Genomic DNA, 17435 nt, shown 5'->3' with positions numbered 1-17435 from the left:
CTACGTGCCAAATTTCAGCCATTTTGGTAGGATAATGAAGCTAAAACCTTCAAAATACCGAAAATCGGGAGGTACCGTTCTATGGGGGCTATATGAAGGTGTGGACCGACACCGACAAAATTCTAGGGGAAAGTTGTATACCCCTACAGAAGACTACGTACCAAATTTCAGCCATTTCGGTGTGATAATGAAGCGAAAACCTTCAAAATACCGAAAAACGGGAGGTACCGTTCTATGGGGGCTATATGAAGGTATGGACCGACACCAACAAAATTCTTGGAGAAAGTTTTGTACCCCTAAAGAAGACTACGTACCAAAATTCAGCCATTTCGGTGTGATAATGAAGCTAAAACCTTAAAAATACCGAAAATCGGGAGGTACCGTTCTATGGGGGCTATATCAAAACGTGGACCGATATATCCCATTTTCAATACCAACCATCCTGCAAGTAATAGCAACTTTTGTACCAAATTTTGACTCTCTATCTTTAAAATTGCGAGCTGTATCTTGATTTCAACAGACAGACAGACGGACTGACGGACGGACGGACGGACAGACGGACATAGTCAAATCGACATAGAATTTTATGCTGATCAATAATATATATACTTTATAGGGTCTCCGACGAATATTTCGATGTGTTACAAACGGAATGACAAATTTAATTATACCCTCCATATGGTGGAGGGTATAATAAATCGCATACAAGTGATCAAAATAACAAGCAAAGCAAGATACAACATAAACATTTGTTGTTGCTGTTTTTTAGCATAAACATCTGTTCGCCCTGGCATATGGAACACGCAGAGAGACGGCAGAGAGAACATCATATTGTATTTGTTATTGCCTTTTGTTTTTCTGAATGTTCTTGTTATGAAGTTTAAGTATTGACGGCAAGTCAGTGCAATCGACTTTTTATACCCTCCGCCTTTAGGCTAAAGAGGGTATTTACACTTTGATACGACCAAAAATGTGCCTCATCGAAATAATGGTTTTAGACCTCAAGTATGTTTGTACGATATCCGTTTCAGATAATTTTGAGAAGATCTAGCAATGTCCGTCCGTCGGTCTGTCTGTCTGGCAGGCTGGTGCGCACGATAACTCTCGAACGGATCAATCGATTCGGTTCAAATTTTGGGTATCGAAATATTTTGTCCAGATTCGATTTAAGTTCGAAGATGGGCCATATAGGTCCACTCCTTCAGGTACCTCCCCCACAAATGTTCAAAAATTGTCGCAAACCTTGTACCCACGATAACTCTTATAGGGAATAACCGATTTGGTCCATACTTTGCACATCGTGTAATTTCTACCAAACTTAGATAAGTTCCAATATGGACTCAATCGGTCAACTCCTTCGGGTACCTCTCACACAAAATTTCGGAAAAGTTCACTCTAGGGCCTGGTCTCGAATCGCTTTGATTTTTGTTTACGCAAGTTGTATTCGCTGTCCTCTATACGACGCTGTCAGTTTCATTAGGGGCAAGTCCATACTTCCTGAGAAAATAGCCTGAAAGTTACAAAAAACCCTCTGACACCGTGTGTAGTGGTTGGAGCGCAATATAACTCTCGAACGGATCTGGCGATTCGGTTCAAAATTTGGTTTTCGTAATATTTTGTCCAAACTTAGTTCAAGTTCAAAGATGGATTATATCGGTCCACTCCTTCCGGTACCTCCCCCACAAAAGTTCGAAAATGTTCGAAAAATTTGTGCGTACGACAACTCTTAAAGGGAGTAACCGATTTGGTCCATACTTTGCACATTATGAAATTTCTACTAGACTTATATGAGGTTCCAATATGGACTCAATCTGTAAACTCCTTCGAGTACCTCTCACACAAAATTTCGGAAAAGTTAAGTTTAGGACCTGCTCTCGAATCGCCTTGGTTTTTGTTGTAACATCTTGTATTCACTGTCCCCTATACGAAGGTACATGTTTTCTCAGGGGCAAGTCCATACTTCCTGAAAAAATAGCCTGAAAGTTGAAAAACAAACCCTATGACACCATGTTTATGGGTGGAAGCGCAAGATAATTCTCGAACGGATGTGCCGATTCCGGCCAAAATTTGGCCTTCGTAATATTGTTTCCAAACTTAGTTTAAGTTCGTAGATAAGCCATATCGGTCCACTCCTTCAGGTAATAACCAGGGTTTCGGAGTCGGAGTCTACGAGTCGGAGTCGAGCAATTTTGCTGGAGTCGGAGTTGGAGTCTGAGTCGAAAAAAATAACTCGACTCCGACTCCGGGCGAATTTTCTTTTACATTATAGAAATATAACATTAAATTCGGGACACCAAATTTTTTTTCAAAAACCATTATTTATTTTTAAAAACGGAATATTATACTAAGTTAGAGGAAGATTTACAGTATATTTACTATCCTTTGAAGTCTAGTCTTTTCATCTCTATTTTAATCATATCTATTCTTGATTTTTGGTCCAATTGATCCTTTAATTTTTTGAAACCAAAAGAAAAGATCTTTGACAATCGAATTATAATTGGAGATTTAACGTCTTCTATATAAGCTTTGACACTTAAATTTAATATTTTTAAAAGTAGAGCTAATCAATGTGTGCACTGAGCGGCTCAACTATGTATGAATTTCAGATGCTTGCTAGGGTCATGCATTTTTTACAACCTCATATCCTTATCTGATATTGTGATGAGCCTATACAAAAGATTATATAAAATCCTAGTTATAAGAAATTAACAATGACATCAAAATCTAATAATTAATCGATAGATTTTATTTTTCAAATTTTGTTTGTCCGTTTTATGTATGACCAATTTCCGTAAAATCTAATATTTTTACAAAATCGTTCGATTAATCACTTAAATAAATAGTAAGAACGGCCGTTAACGGAATTCGGTTCGAAACTTAAATAAAAAAAAAACCTTGAAAAACATAAGATTGGGCAATACCGGTTCGTGGAGGCTAGGCCTAAGCCTAGATATACATATATGGATAGTTTTTTTGTGGGAAAATTTTCTATCTTCTGGGAACGCAAAATTCAAATTAACAACCAATTCGATAGACACTTTTGACTTAAAATTTCAAGAAAAACTGATATATATTTGTAGCCTCAATACAAATATATATCGGAGCTATACCGAAACGTGGACCTATACTGTCTGATTTTTTGCAATGTTCTTTAACCTTAGCGAAGAATAATTTCAACATCACGAAAATAGGGAGTACGTTCTACAAAGGTTTCTAGCGAGAAATTTCTGGAGGAAAGTTTTGCAACTACAACGCAGACTAAATACAAAACCGCAGTCATTTCGGTTGAGCAAAATACCGAAAATCGTAGAGTAATACCGACAAATTTTAGGTGGAAATTGTACAACCCCAAACGAAGACTAAATACCAAATTTCAGCAGTTTCGATTATTGAGAGCGCAATCTTAAAAATACCAAAAATCGAGAAGTACGCTATTATGGGGGCTATATGACGACATGAAAATATATTTATAATTTTCTTCTAGAATATTTAATACCTCCATGGAAGACTAAATACAAAATTTCATCCATTTTAGGCCACAGCCTTGAAAATACCGTAAATCGGGATGTACCACTCTATGGAGGCTATATGAAGACATGGGCCTTTACCAAAAAATCTCAGAAGGAAAGTTGTATACCCGCAGCCATTTCGGTTGTATAATTAAGCTAAAACCTTCAAAATATCTAAAATTTGGAGGTACGGTTCTATGGTTCTATATCAAAACGTGGACCGATATAGCCAATTTTCAATACCAACCACCCTAGGAGTAATAGAAGAAAATTATAGAGCTCTATCTTAAAATTTGCGAGCTGTATCTTGATTTCAACAGACGGACATTGTTAAATCGACTTAGAATTTTATGCTGATCAAGAATATATATACTTTATAGGGTGCTACTATATTTCGATGTGCCACAAAACTTCTTAATATTTTTAACAAAAAATTCAGAAAGCAGATTAAGTTATGCTCATTCTGATGAAGAAAACATCTGTCACAAAAGTTTTCTTGGACAAAATTCATGAAAATGGGTTTTACTGGGCTTTCAATTGGATGTCACCCCTTAAGGCTCTCAAAGCACTCTAAAACATTGGCATACATGAATTGCTTATAAGTTTTATCGCATGTAGTCCTTGTTTTGTATTGCCACTATATTTTCACATATTTTAAAAGCTTAAAAATTTTTTCACGTGGAAGAGTTCCTTGCAGAATATACTCGTGCAAAAAAACCGGTAAAACCGACAAATGCTTTATATCTTGTATTTTGTTGCCGTTTTGTAAAGTAAGATTCAGACGAAACAATATAGGTATTAATTTTACTTCATATTTCTGTTCTGTAGTTGAGTATTATATCCGAACGAATGCTCTTTCTAAAGAATATGTTAGGAAAACCCTACAGATTAGCCTATATGGGCCCAAATAATGGAAAAAGTTAAAACTATTACATTATTAAATTACACTCGGAGTCGACCCGGAGTCGGAGTCGGAGCCGGAGTCGTGAAAAAAATTGGTCTGGAGTCGGAGTCGGAGTCGACCCAAAAATACCTCGACTCCGAAACCCTGGTAATAACCCCACAAAAGTTCAAAAATATTCGGAAAAATTGTGCGCACGATAACTCTTGATGGGAATGACCGATGTGGTCCACACTTTACACATTCTCATAATATCTACCAGATATAGATCATGTTCGAATATGGACTATACTTGTCCACTCCATCCCGTACCTCCCACACAAAATTTTGGATAAGTTCACTTTAAGACCTGATATTGATTTTTGTTGAAGCAACTTACATTCGCTGCCCCAATTACGATGGTAAAAGTTGTTTCAGGGGCAAGTCCATACTTCTTGAGAAAACAGCCCGAAGGGTGTAAAAATCCCCTATGGCACCCCCATGGTCTATGTCGGTCCATTCCTTTATGTACCTTTTCTGCAAAATTTTTGAACTTTAATCCTAATCAACATTTTTGTCGGTTCATTCGACCAAAATTTTGAAACCCCCTAAATACATAAGTTTTTTTGTGAAAAAAGTGTTTCAATTTGCACAGGCTGAGGTATATCTCCGTCGGCAGATTTCTTTTAATCATCATTGAAATCTTTGTTTTTATACATTTACATTCCAGTCAAGAAAACTTACAATCTGTCCCCGACACCCTAAGTGGTAAATTTCAATAAACAATTTATTATAAAAGAAGATGTATTTACCGATTTTGTGCAACAGTTTTATACTTCGACGGATTTTATACTAGATGTAAAATCAAGTGGTATGTTGTTAAACATTGTACATACTAATTTATTATAATTTCTGTTTTTTATAGGTGAACATATTTCTACCTCACCATCAAGAATTACCTATGATTTAGAGTCACAATCATCCAGCTCCAGTGGTAACAAAGCTCCAGATTTGGTAACAAATCCCTATTCGAAGCGTTTATAAATGAGCTTAACAATAGAATTTGACGAGGCAATTTCTTTTGAGGGAAAACATATAAAAAGAATAAAAATAACAATTTGAAAAAGTTTAATGTAACGAGAAATTATAGTGTAGTTTAATGCACGATTTATTGGAGGGGACGTGTCACTACGTCCCTATCTTCATTTTGCCCCGTTTTATAAGAGACTATGGGTTTTTCAGTTTGGAACAATTAAATTATCGAATGTTAAACATTTTTAGTAGAAATAAGCCGCCTATATTAAGTCCAGATATTCAGAAAAAGAATAAACTAAAATTATCAGCTTCCGAAACGTTAGTATTTATTAAATGTTTAAGTTTAATGGTAGGAGATTTAGTTCCTGATTGCGAGGAATGATCACTTTATATATTATTGAGGCAAATAGTTTCCATAGCATGTGAGACAGGTTTTCAGAAAGGAGTACCCGAACACTTTCACCAATTAGTATGTGAACACAATTCTTTGTATATGAAGCTTACAAAATGTACCTTGCAACCAAAATTTCATAATTTGCTACACTACTCAAATATTATGAAAAATGTTGGGCCTTTCAAACACATTTCCTCAATGAGATTTGAGTCTGTTCACAAGAAATTAAAAACAAAATTATAAACAGCTCTAATAACAGAATTAATATTTTAAAAATCATATACTTTAAATACCAAATTCAACTATTTGGTTTCTTGATAAATTATTCCGATAATTTGGATGGCAAAATTGAAATGGGCCATTCCATAGAAAATGCTGGAGATCATACAATTTATTCAGAACAGTTTATAAGTACCTTTTCGTATCTCCAATACAAAGAAACGCTGATGACAATATACCATTATTTGGGCTAATCACTCATATTTGTTTAATTGATGATAAATTTGTATTATGCCTTCAAATGCTTTTGACACACGGATTTGATTCTCACTATCAGGCTTTTAGAGTTAATTACCAAAATGAATTCTTACATATAAATGTACTGCATTTAGAATCAAATTTCATAAGCTACATATGCCTATTAGAAGACTGTTATTTTTTGAAACTAAAAGTATTAATTAGTTTTAATGAATATAATTCTATGTTTGAACAAAATCAACACTTACAGAATATAATTTTATTTTACTTATTTGTTTGTTGTATAGAAATCTTTCTAAAAGGAATAAAACTGAATTTAAAATACTTAAAAACCATACTTAAAAACCATCACCAAAATAATATTTTCCCATACAATCAAATATTACAACATGTATACTGCTCCAAAAATGCAGTGGTAAGAATATGAACATTATATGATCAGCTCAACTACCATGTTATTTTAAAATACTTTAAAAATTATATTATTAGAGTATGATAGACGTTACCATATATCTAGAATACATATTATTCTTTCAAAATATGGTGGCATGAATCATATTTTTTCTGTACGTGTAGGACGGTACCCCCTGATTTCTGGTATTTTTTGGGGCTTGGTCACATCTCTCAATGAAATTGGTAAAAATTTGGCTATCGGTTTTCCTAGTGTTCGAACACTTTCTTGCAAAAATTGTTCGGATTGGGTCCACATTTTGATAGGGTTCCCATAGAACGGTACCGCCCGATTTTATATACATTATTTATTCGAAATGGATTGGAGGTAGACTACCTACAGAAATTTGTCGATATATGTAGGTCCACACATTGATCCTGTTCCCGTAGATCGGTACGGCCCAATATTCATTATTTTTAGGGTTATAGCCGTAATATTTTATCAAAATGGCTGAATTTTCGAAATTTAGGCATAACCTTCATATAACTACTCCGCAAAATTTCTCCTCTATATATTTAACAATTAAACAGACATTGAGTTCGGCCGGGCCAAACATTTTATATCTTCCACCATAAAATATTCTGAACTAAAGCGGAACAATTATTTACTTTCCTATCCACAATTTAATAGTACACGTTTATATATAACCGGATTTATCAAACCCACTGGGTTTCAAATGCCATTTCCTTTGCGTATACTTCAAAAAAATTCTCATTAAAAATGTTAACCCTGCAAAAGGCTATAATATAAACATGGCCTAAGGTGGAGATACTGTATGACCACTGATACATAAATAAAGTAAAAAAATGCATATGACAATATCTTCAATCGGTCTACACCTTCATATGGGGCTATATCAAAGTGTGAACATATGTTGGCAATTATTGGTGGAGGAGTTTTGTGTCCACTGTCACCAAATGTCGAATTACAGTTCGTGTGTTTGTTTTGATCACTAGGAACCTCAACGGTCAAATTACAGGTTATTCGGTTAAAAATTGTAGCTAAAATCCTCAAAATACCGAAAATCGAGAGTTATCGTTATATGTGGACTATACCAAAAAATCGACCTATGTTGACAATTTTTAGTGGAGAAGTTTTGTGACAACTAGGAATTTCAAACGGCAAATTACAGGTAATACGGTCATAAAATTTAGCTAAAATCCTAAATATACCGAAATTCCGGAGGTACCGTTATAAGGGGGCTATACTAAAAAATGGACCTATGTTGACAGCTTTTGGTGGAGATGTTTTGTGATCACCAGGAACTTCAACTGTCAAATTACAGGTAGTTCGGTTAAAAATTGTAGCTGAAACCCTCAAAATACCAAGGGGCTACACCAAAACATGGACCTATGTTGACGGTTTTTGGAGATGTTTTGTGACCACCCCAAAAGTCAAATTACGGCTAGTTCGGTAAAAAAATGTAGCTAAATATCTAAAATACCGAAAATCGGGAGGTACCATTCTGTGGGGGCTACATCTACACGTTGGTCCATATATAGCCCATCTTCGAACTTGACCGGCAGCTAATATTTAGAAAATATAAAGTTAAGACTACTCCGGATGTTTGAAAAAAATTTCGTAAGGGGGTTGGAGGGGGAAGTTTACATGAAATTTAAATGTACTAACGAAATGATATTACAAAAGCTATTCAGACAACACACATATTCAATAAAAAATCCAAAAACCTTATCAGGCACAAAACTGCATAAAAACTAAGTTAATGCCTAGTTCTTCAATATTCCAATTAAAATTGGTCAATATACAGTTCATTTAAATCGATACTAATATTCTACTTTCACCTAGCTTTTGCAGTGAATCCACCTCAAAAACCAACATCTTAAATTTCCTCTTTTTTGATGCTCATAGAAACCCTTAGTACCAAATTGCAACTTATTTGGATGGAAAGGATTGCTTAAATCCTCAAAATACCGAATATCAGGAGATACCGTTATATGGAGGCTATACCAAATATTAGCCGATGTTGTTCATATTTAGTCCATTATTACCCACGGACACATACTACGTTTGTGCAAAAATCAGAAACATATATTTATTCGTTTGCAAGTTATTAATTTTGCGCCGTTAGATCAGTGATTTCGACCACCGTGCGATGATTAGAACCCTGAGCGAAAATTTGACTTACATTTCCAAGACAATTTTAGCCACCTCAAACATCCCTCTAGTTGATGTCGTACTATGTAACGTACACGGAGATAAAACTTAGTTCTTATTTATGTTTTTCATTAATTAGATAAGAGACTGTCTAAACACATACACGCATAAAATATTCCAACCACAAACATAAAATACATATCGAAAAACCAATGTTAAATATGTGAATAGAGCGAACATTCCAAATTTAATTTTTCAAAGTGCGGTTTATTTTTCCGCCTACCATTATTGCGTAAAGTTCTTTGGAAATTGATTTCAAATTGAGGCCAACACTGTACGTGATTCTTTTGCCAAAATTAATATTTATTCATTGCATGCTGAGATTTACGTATGCCATCCACCAAATACCATAAATAACAACGTTACCTGGAACATGAAGCCGTCATTTACGAATAATCTCACCCACTTCGAATTACACGTAGTGTTAAGTGCAACTTTGATGAGATTATTGCGCTCTAGCACATTTCCCATTTACGGATGATGGCAATGAATGACGTTTCGCGTTAGCACCCATTGGCTTGACCCGATGATGATGATACATAAATATTAATAAACTCGTGCAAATGGACTTCATGAATATGACCAACAATTTCTCCAATATCAACAATTCGAGTGTAAAATTGGCAATGCATTAAAATGTTTGTAGGTTTGATGTATAGAGACAGATTGATTGCATGTGAATGGAATGCATATGGCGTATGATTTATAAAAATATTTATGTAGATGTACTCATTCGCCAACGCCACTTTATAGTTATTTGAACCGGACAATAAAGCTCATATGTAATTTAGAGAACAAGGCTTAATTAATTTGAGTAACAATGTATTCCTCTTAGATAATGAACTTGCCTGTTTCAGAAATGTTTAAAGTTATTTAAAACAACTCTAAAAAATATAACGAAGTAGGCCGGCATCGCAAATTTGTATGGAAAATATGACAACTTTTGCAGTAACTTTATTTCTAGATAAAAACAATTAAGCAAGGGCAAACGTTATGATATCCTACACCACTACTACTATGTTTAAGCTTTTTACTGATCAAAATTTTTAGGGAGATACCAAAGTTGTTCGCCTGACTATTAATAATATCAGCTTTTTATAATTGTACAGAGATTATATAATTGTACCTGCAAGGAAAACACTGTTAAAATTTAGAAAATATTGGACTCTTGCAGATTCTGAAACAGAGCACATGTAGTTAGCAATTTCGAAATACTAAAGTAAAAACTAACACATTTGGTATAGATTTAAAACTCAGAAGTCCAACTTTCATTATTCGTCCGAGAGAAATAGAGATATGTGTCATGGAAATAAAATTCCATTAATTTGAAACTTGCATATCCGAGCATCTTTGTATTTGTATCTGGGGTGTTTGACCACTTTTGGTAACACTACTGGGACTAGTTTAAAGCTCAGATGATCTCCTTTACTATTGGTCAGTTTTGTTTAATTTCTCCCAGCCAAAGTTGCGATATTCGTCATTACAATTAAAATCCAAATAAATGGAAAAATTGCATAGATTAATAACGTTGCGTCAAAATATGTTGTTTGACCAAATATGTCAACCTATATTGCTTCATTATAAAGGACAGATTTTTTAACTTTCATTGAAACGCATTTCTTTTGGAGTACACCTAATTGAAGCGGAGAAAAAAGTTTAATATTAACTGTTTACTATTTCCCCACAGAAGTTTTTTGCCCATTCCGACCCCTGAATTAATGAACAATAGGCTTCGTAGGGATCCGATCTAAATTGCGACATGTAACATGATTAGAACATTTAGTAGATAGACGGATGCACTCTGGGCCAATGGCAGGGTTGTGAGGCAACAAATCACGGGGGCAAGCTAGACCTTCGAAATTTAGTAAATTTGGTTACAAATCTGCAAAATTTGGTTTATATCGGTTCAGTTAGAGATATAGCTCAGATTTCATGTTTTTGTCTCAATATTCATCAGATGTTATTATAATTTGGTGGACTACTTCTTTATAAATTTGTCGAAAGTTAAGATGTAACTTTTTTATCCATTGGGAACCGTAAATGTCAAAATATGGCTAATTTGGTAAGAATACAGTCTGTTGCAAAAGTTAGTGTGTAACATTGAAACCAAAATGTATTAGGTAAAAAAATCACTATAACTTGTTGAAAACAACAAACAAATAGTTTTATTTAGTAGACACGAAGTTAGTCTTTGTTGACAATAATAAAAAGTGTGACAATTTATATCGCAGACGTAAGAATGCACCGGAGAACCCTTGTGGAACTGTGTATTTTTTTTACATTTTTGAACAAAATATAACTAGACCTGTATTTAAGATCCTCAGGAGCATATAAATTAGTTATAGTTATAGTGCTTACAGTGGTAAATCTACCACATACTGGATGGTCAGGCTTAATTCCAGTGTGCCACCGTGGTACAATGGCATGCACACCCGCCTTGCACGCTAAAGTTCGTGGGCTCGATTCCCCACCAGGCAACGCTGGCAAAACACCCCTAAGTAATATTGGCTACATTTCCTGTATATTTCAGCCATGTAAAACTTCTCTACAAGTGGTGTCCTGAGACACGCCGTTCGGATTCGGCGATAAACTGTAGGTCCCATATCATTGAGCTAATATGATTGGGGTTCACTCATTGATATGAGAGAATTCTCCTTTGTATCTTCTGGGGTATTTGTGGAACTATTATAGTATTATTATAAAACCCAGAATAATTGGTCATCTATAAATATAACTACTGTAGCAATAAAAGTCCGACGTTCTTACCTGTTTGTGAATTCCGAAGCCATTATAAGCACATAAAAGTTATAAAGTAACTTGGAGTGATCTTGATAAAGCTTCAACTTGTCCAGTTTGATAAAACGGGAATTTCTTAAAACCCCGTATTATTGCGGCCATGCGATAATCCTTAACCTCTACACTAAAGACTTCCATTTTGAGTTAGTTTTCTCACAAATTGTGCTCCTTTTCATATTCCCACCAAAAATAAATGGTTGTGAGGTTCTCCAACCAGTTCCCGGTACCGTTATATGAGGGCTATACCCGATGTAGCCAATTTCAAATATGATCTAAGTTCAGACCGAAGACACATGTGTACAAAACTTCAGCGCTTTATATCAATTCATTTGGATTTCAATGATTTCAAAACGCGGACAGGCGGATGAACAGGCGAACAAGGCTAATTCGACGTAGAATTTTACGCTGATCAAGAAAATATATACTTTGGTGGGTATAAAGTGATTATTTCGATGAGTTACAACCGGAATGACAAACCTAATATAGTCTCCATATTGTGGTGGAAGGTATAAAAATATCTAAATTAAAATGTTTTGCGACATATGAATACCTTTCTCCACATATATCATTTCCCTGATGCACCCCATACCGAAAGTTCTATACCAAAGAACACATGGACAACAATTACAGTTTGGGAATTCCCGAGAAATCGGAATTGAAAATTTCTCATTCCCGGGAAACCGGGAATTCCCGGGACTATGGGAAATCGAATTCGTGGGCATAGGCGTGACAGAGAGTAAGCAAACATGAAATACTTACTCCCTTTATGTGTAGTTGTGTCGTTAGTTATCTCTTTGATACAATATTAAGGGTAAAATAGCAATAGCAAACATCTTAAACGACGTTGCTCCTAAATCTTGAAAGAACCAATACATCATATATGGCATATGACAGCTTTTCAAGAATATCTATTTGTATGCGGTCAAAATCCAATTATTTCTGACTAATTTGCGGAGGTTATATAAAATATCTGTTTCCCACTACCAACTTAGCAAAGCTTCCTTGATATCAAAGATGCTGTCTGATTATATTTTTAAAGTCAACGATAATCATAGAACAAATCCGTTTATAAAGAATTTTTATACGGCTGTTCTTTTGAGTAGACGGCTTCACAATTGCAACACGGTGGCAGCAATGATGTAGAGGCGTACTTACATATATGAACATTCATACCGTAGTTATTACCGGCTTCCAATCCTAATACAGTGCCCGAAATAAATATAGGTTCACATGTAAATTTCTATTATTTTCATAATTCCGATGACTTTTATAGGATTTTATAATTTTGTATTATGGAGTTGGACACTCCCCATGATATCAATTATTTAATTTTGTGACAAAATAAAAATTTGTAAAATTTTAAATTTTTTTTCCCTTATTTTTGGTGCGAAATAATGATAGGTTCAGGGCAATTATTGGGGATTTACAGGTATAAATTTGAGGAAAACTTTTTACAATCGATGTCCAACCAGTAATTTAGTTTAGAAGTTGTCTCCAAATTATTTCAAAATGCAGATTTGTTCAACACTTTAAAGCAGTTTTCAAGAAACAAATTTTTAACGTGGAAGAGGAGGCGAATCTGTTATTGTCAGAGGCAAGGATCATTTCAGATTGCATGAAAAGAGTATCAATCAAAAAACTAAATCCAGTTTTTTAAAAAGTTTCATAAATTGGGCGCAAATTTCAACGTCAAAAAAGTCTGGAGGGTTCTCCAACGCCACTTTGACGGCAAGAATCGCTTATTTTTCACATTTATTGGAGTTAAAATAATTTTGCATGTCAAAACAACAGTCAACGTGATCTTCCGGTATCGAACATGTGATGTCAACAAACGTTAGTAAGCTCGAATCGACCAAGGAAGAATACAAAAATTGCCAAGTAAAACTGGCCGATTTGAGATATTTGATGCGCGAAACACGCTTTATATAGAATGTGTGACGGTGGTTGGTCTAGAAATAGGTGTACCAAATTATATCGAAATCGGTTCATATTTGGATATAGCTCCCATATATATTTTCGGCCGATTTGAGTTATTTGATGTACCAAACACGCTATATAATTTAATTTTGATGAAATTTGGAATATGTGACGGAATTTGGTTTAGAAATAAATGTGCCAAATTATATCGAAATTTGTTCAGATTTCGATCCTTTCCTTACTTGGTTTTTATGATGAATGTCAGAAAATCACGCATAAGAAAATATTTCAACTTTGACAGCACACTTTATCATTATCAGGTGCTACAGATTGATTTAGTTGATTTAGTGCTTCATAAATTCAAAAAACTTTTTTGTTGATTTATGCCAAACCCGGGGGGGGGGGGGGGTCACCTTGACCAAAAATCATGAAAATATAGATTGTTGTGTAGCGTTACGTTAAGCTATTTTAAGGATTATGACCTCTCACTCATTGAGTACCAAAAATCATGAAAATATAGATTGTTGTGTAGCGTTACGTTAAGCTATTTTAAGGATTATGACCACTCACTCATTGAGTATCAAAAAATAAATTTTTCATGAATTTTTATTTTTATTTTTTTCTTCTGAAAGGTCACAATTTTGCATAGTTTTCTGACAAATGCACGCCTACAAAACACTGTTTTTACTAAAGCAGTTTGCGGTACCCACTGTAGTTCGAAAACGAATATACCGATCACATTAAAATGATCTTCGCTCTAACAGGCAAATTTACAAAAATAGAGTTCACAATATTTAGGATACAACTTTAAATATTTTCAGAGTATAAAATATAAGCCCTATGATATTTAGAATTGAAAATAGACAATTTCGGGCCACGTTCGGTATAGTCGCTATGTAAAATGTACGCCTCATTTTCAGTATTTTGAAGTTTTTAATCTTCCACGTTATGGTATATCCCAGAAGTTTACAAACACGGAGAATTGCCATTGTTTTTGCTATCGCAAGATTTTCAGTATTTCGAAGATTTTAACCTAATTTTTAGGAATGTCGGCTGTAATACAGATTTGTTATTCCTTTTGGTTGGAGAACCTCCATGCAGAAAGTGCTTAATATCCACGTTTTAATCCAATCCCTATATAGCTTTATTCGCAAGTAAGTCGGATAGAGTTATACAGAGGTTTAATGTGTAAGAGAGTATAGTTCAAACTCATCCGAACTGATCCGACTACTTTTAATATAATGTTACAAAAGAAGGGTTATCATTTTTTCTTAATTGAACGAGTAGAAGTTTTTGGACTCGATGACATGAAACACTTTGTGAATTTGTAAACGGTTGAAAACGAACTATTTGATAAGTGTGTAGCAAAGCATTCAAACAATCTTCAATCTGCAATCGAAATCTTAAAATTTCTTTAAAAAAATTAATGAATTTAAATGTTATTTCATTTTTGCCTTATTAAGGCGAAAGTAATTTATAGTAATATTGCTTTGATGTGTATATTTGTATACCGGGCTGTTTCGGTCAGATGTATATGAGATAAATAAAACTAATTTATTTAATTTTTACTCTACGTTTCGTTGGTTTGATTCCAACTTCTTCAGGAGTCTTTATTGAAAATCCTAGGACAAAACATTAATTTCAGTAATTTTAGTAATTTTATTTAATTAATTATCTTTCGAGTTGAGCCGTTATGACCTAAGAGGTACATTGAAAAATTAAGAGTATACCGAGGACCCACACATCATCCAACTATTATGCTACGTTTCACGGCTGGCATATTATGGCATATTATTTCTTTACAAACACAATTTTCTATTTCCCAAAATTGCTATTTGAACATTTTAAAAATCAACCCTATTCATCGGTTTGACGGATCTTCGTTTTAAAAATCAAAAATGTTTTAATTTTCCTCAATCATAAAAATTCACACACACATTCTAAATATTCTATTTTCTGCACATTGAGATTCCGAAATATCAGAGCGGTATTGTAGAGCCCCCCAATCTAAGAACTCGCTTCTATTGTGGCTATATTAAAACGCGCTTCTATGCCCACAATTCTCTGTAGGCATATTTAATAAGAGTAAATACCAACAAATCAACCATTTCAAATCAATCAAAAGATAATTGTACGTCCCTGAGCCCCATAGATCTGGTTTGTGTAATAGGCCCGCCCGAACTAATGCGTTTTTTATTTGTTTTGGTATAGATTAAGGTGGGTGGGTCTACGATCATTATTTCGATGTGTTTCAAAACCAATTTATATCCGACCAAAATTATTCAAAAAATTCTAAATTTCAAATTTATAGCACAAATGTTTTAGAAGTAGGGTGTCCAAAACCGAAACCGGTTAGGCGGTTTTTAGTTACAAACCCGAAACCCGAAAAACACGGTTATTTGTGTCGGTTAACCGGTTTAAAAAAAATAGTAATATTTTTGAAAAAACAAAATAGTAATATTTTTATTATTTAATTAAAATTGTATTCTTGAAAGTAAATTAACTTAATTAACACAAGGTATGGGCAAAGTTGTAAATGTCAGATACCTTTAAATTTGAAAAATATTTTGTGTAAAATTATAGTTGTGCCAATCGTGTTCAATTGGACGATCTATGAAAAACTGAGTATACTTAATATCACACGGTAGTTTGAATGACGTTACTTATACGTTTTTGAATTAGTACAGTAAACTAAGAACTCGTCGAATTTAACCCAGATAAAGCCACTAGTCGTTTAAACGACACAAAAATGGTTGCAAAAATTGTCGTAAATTCTGGTTTTTTTCCGAATATTTTGTGGGGTTTTTTGCATTTTGTTATAGTATTGTCTTTTATCTGGCATATATAGCTTTATTTGACCTATGCATTTCCACGCAATTGGCCTAAAACCCAAGCTATTCAAAAAATCTACTTTTTGTAATTTTCGACATTTGATGAAAAATTTAAATATGCGATAAAAGTTTAATCATAAATGTTAGAATCTTATAAAATCAGGGATATGTTAGGAATATAGTAAGTGTATTTTCTCAATGAAAAACCAAGGGATTGCGTTGAGAACCTCAAATTAAAACCTTAACCCACTTAGCGCAGAGATTTTTTTGCGAGAAAACTTAAAATTGTTTCTGAAAATTATATTTTTGAGACTTTTTAAGCATTAAAAAATAACTTTTTTCTTTTCGTATAGTTTTCCTGCAATCGGGCCTTCTTTTAAAAGTGCCAAAAACTTTGGAGTGTAATCCAGACTTAATACAATGTAAACTTAATTCTTTTGATACACAATTTTATATATGATGCGCTCAGCGCCAAAACAGCCTAACCCACATTCCCAAAAAATCAAAGTGACTATAAAGATCTAACCGGAACATTCTTGAAAACCGAAAACCGGATTTTAAAAATATTAAAAATTTTGGTTAACCGAAAACCGTTATGTTTGAAAAAATCGTTTTTTTTGGACACCCTATTTACAAGATACAACATCTCAAAACTTATATATGAGGATTTACACTGAACGTCAGGATAGTTTTCAACGCTCACATCCCTTGTTTTCATACGATTAATTCGCATTAACAATATATTTGAAGGAAAGGGTGAAATCAAGAGATGCTCTGTTCCTTATCGTGTAAGGATCTTCAAGTTTTATAATTATACTCTACACCACTATGTGGAAAGGGTATTATAAGTTTGTTTTGGTAAAAAACACCGCGAAATATTCGTCGGAGACCCACAATGTGGTATACCATTCTTCACATCTCGACGAGATAAAGCGATTTGGAGATGTGTGTCCGTCCGTCTGTCCATTAT

The sequence above is a fragment of the Musca autumnalis genome, unplaced genomic scaffold (genome assembly GCF_047663935.1).
Source record: "Musca autumnalis isolate F117 unplaced genomic scaffold, ASM4766393v1 scaffold_5, whole genome shotgun sequence".
NCBI lineage: Eukaryota > Metazoa > Arthropoda > Insecta > Diptera > Muscidae > Musca > Musca autumnalis.
Note: the sequence above shows the minus strand (reverse complement) of the source record.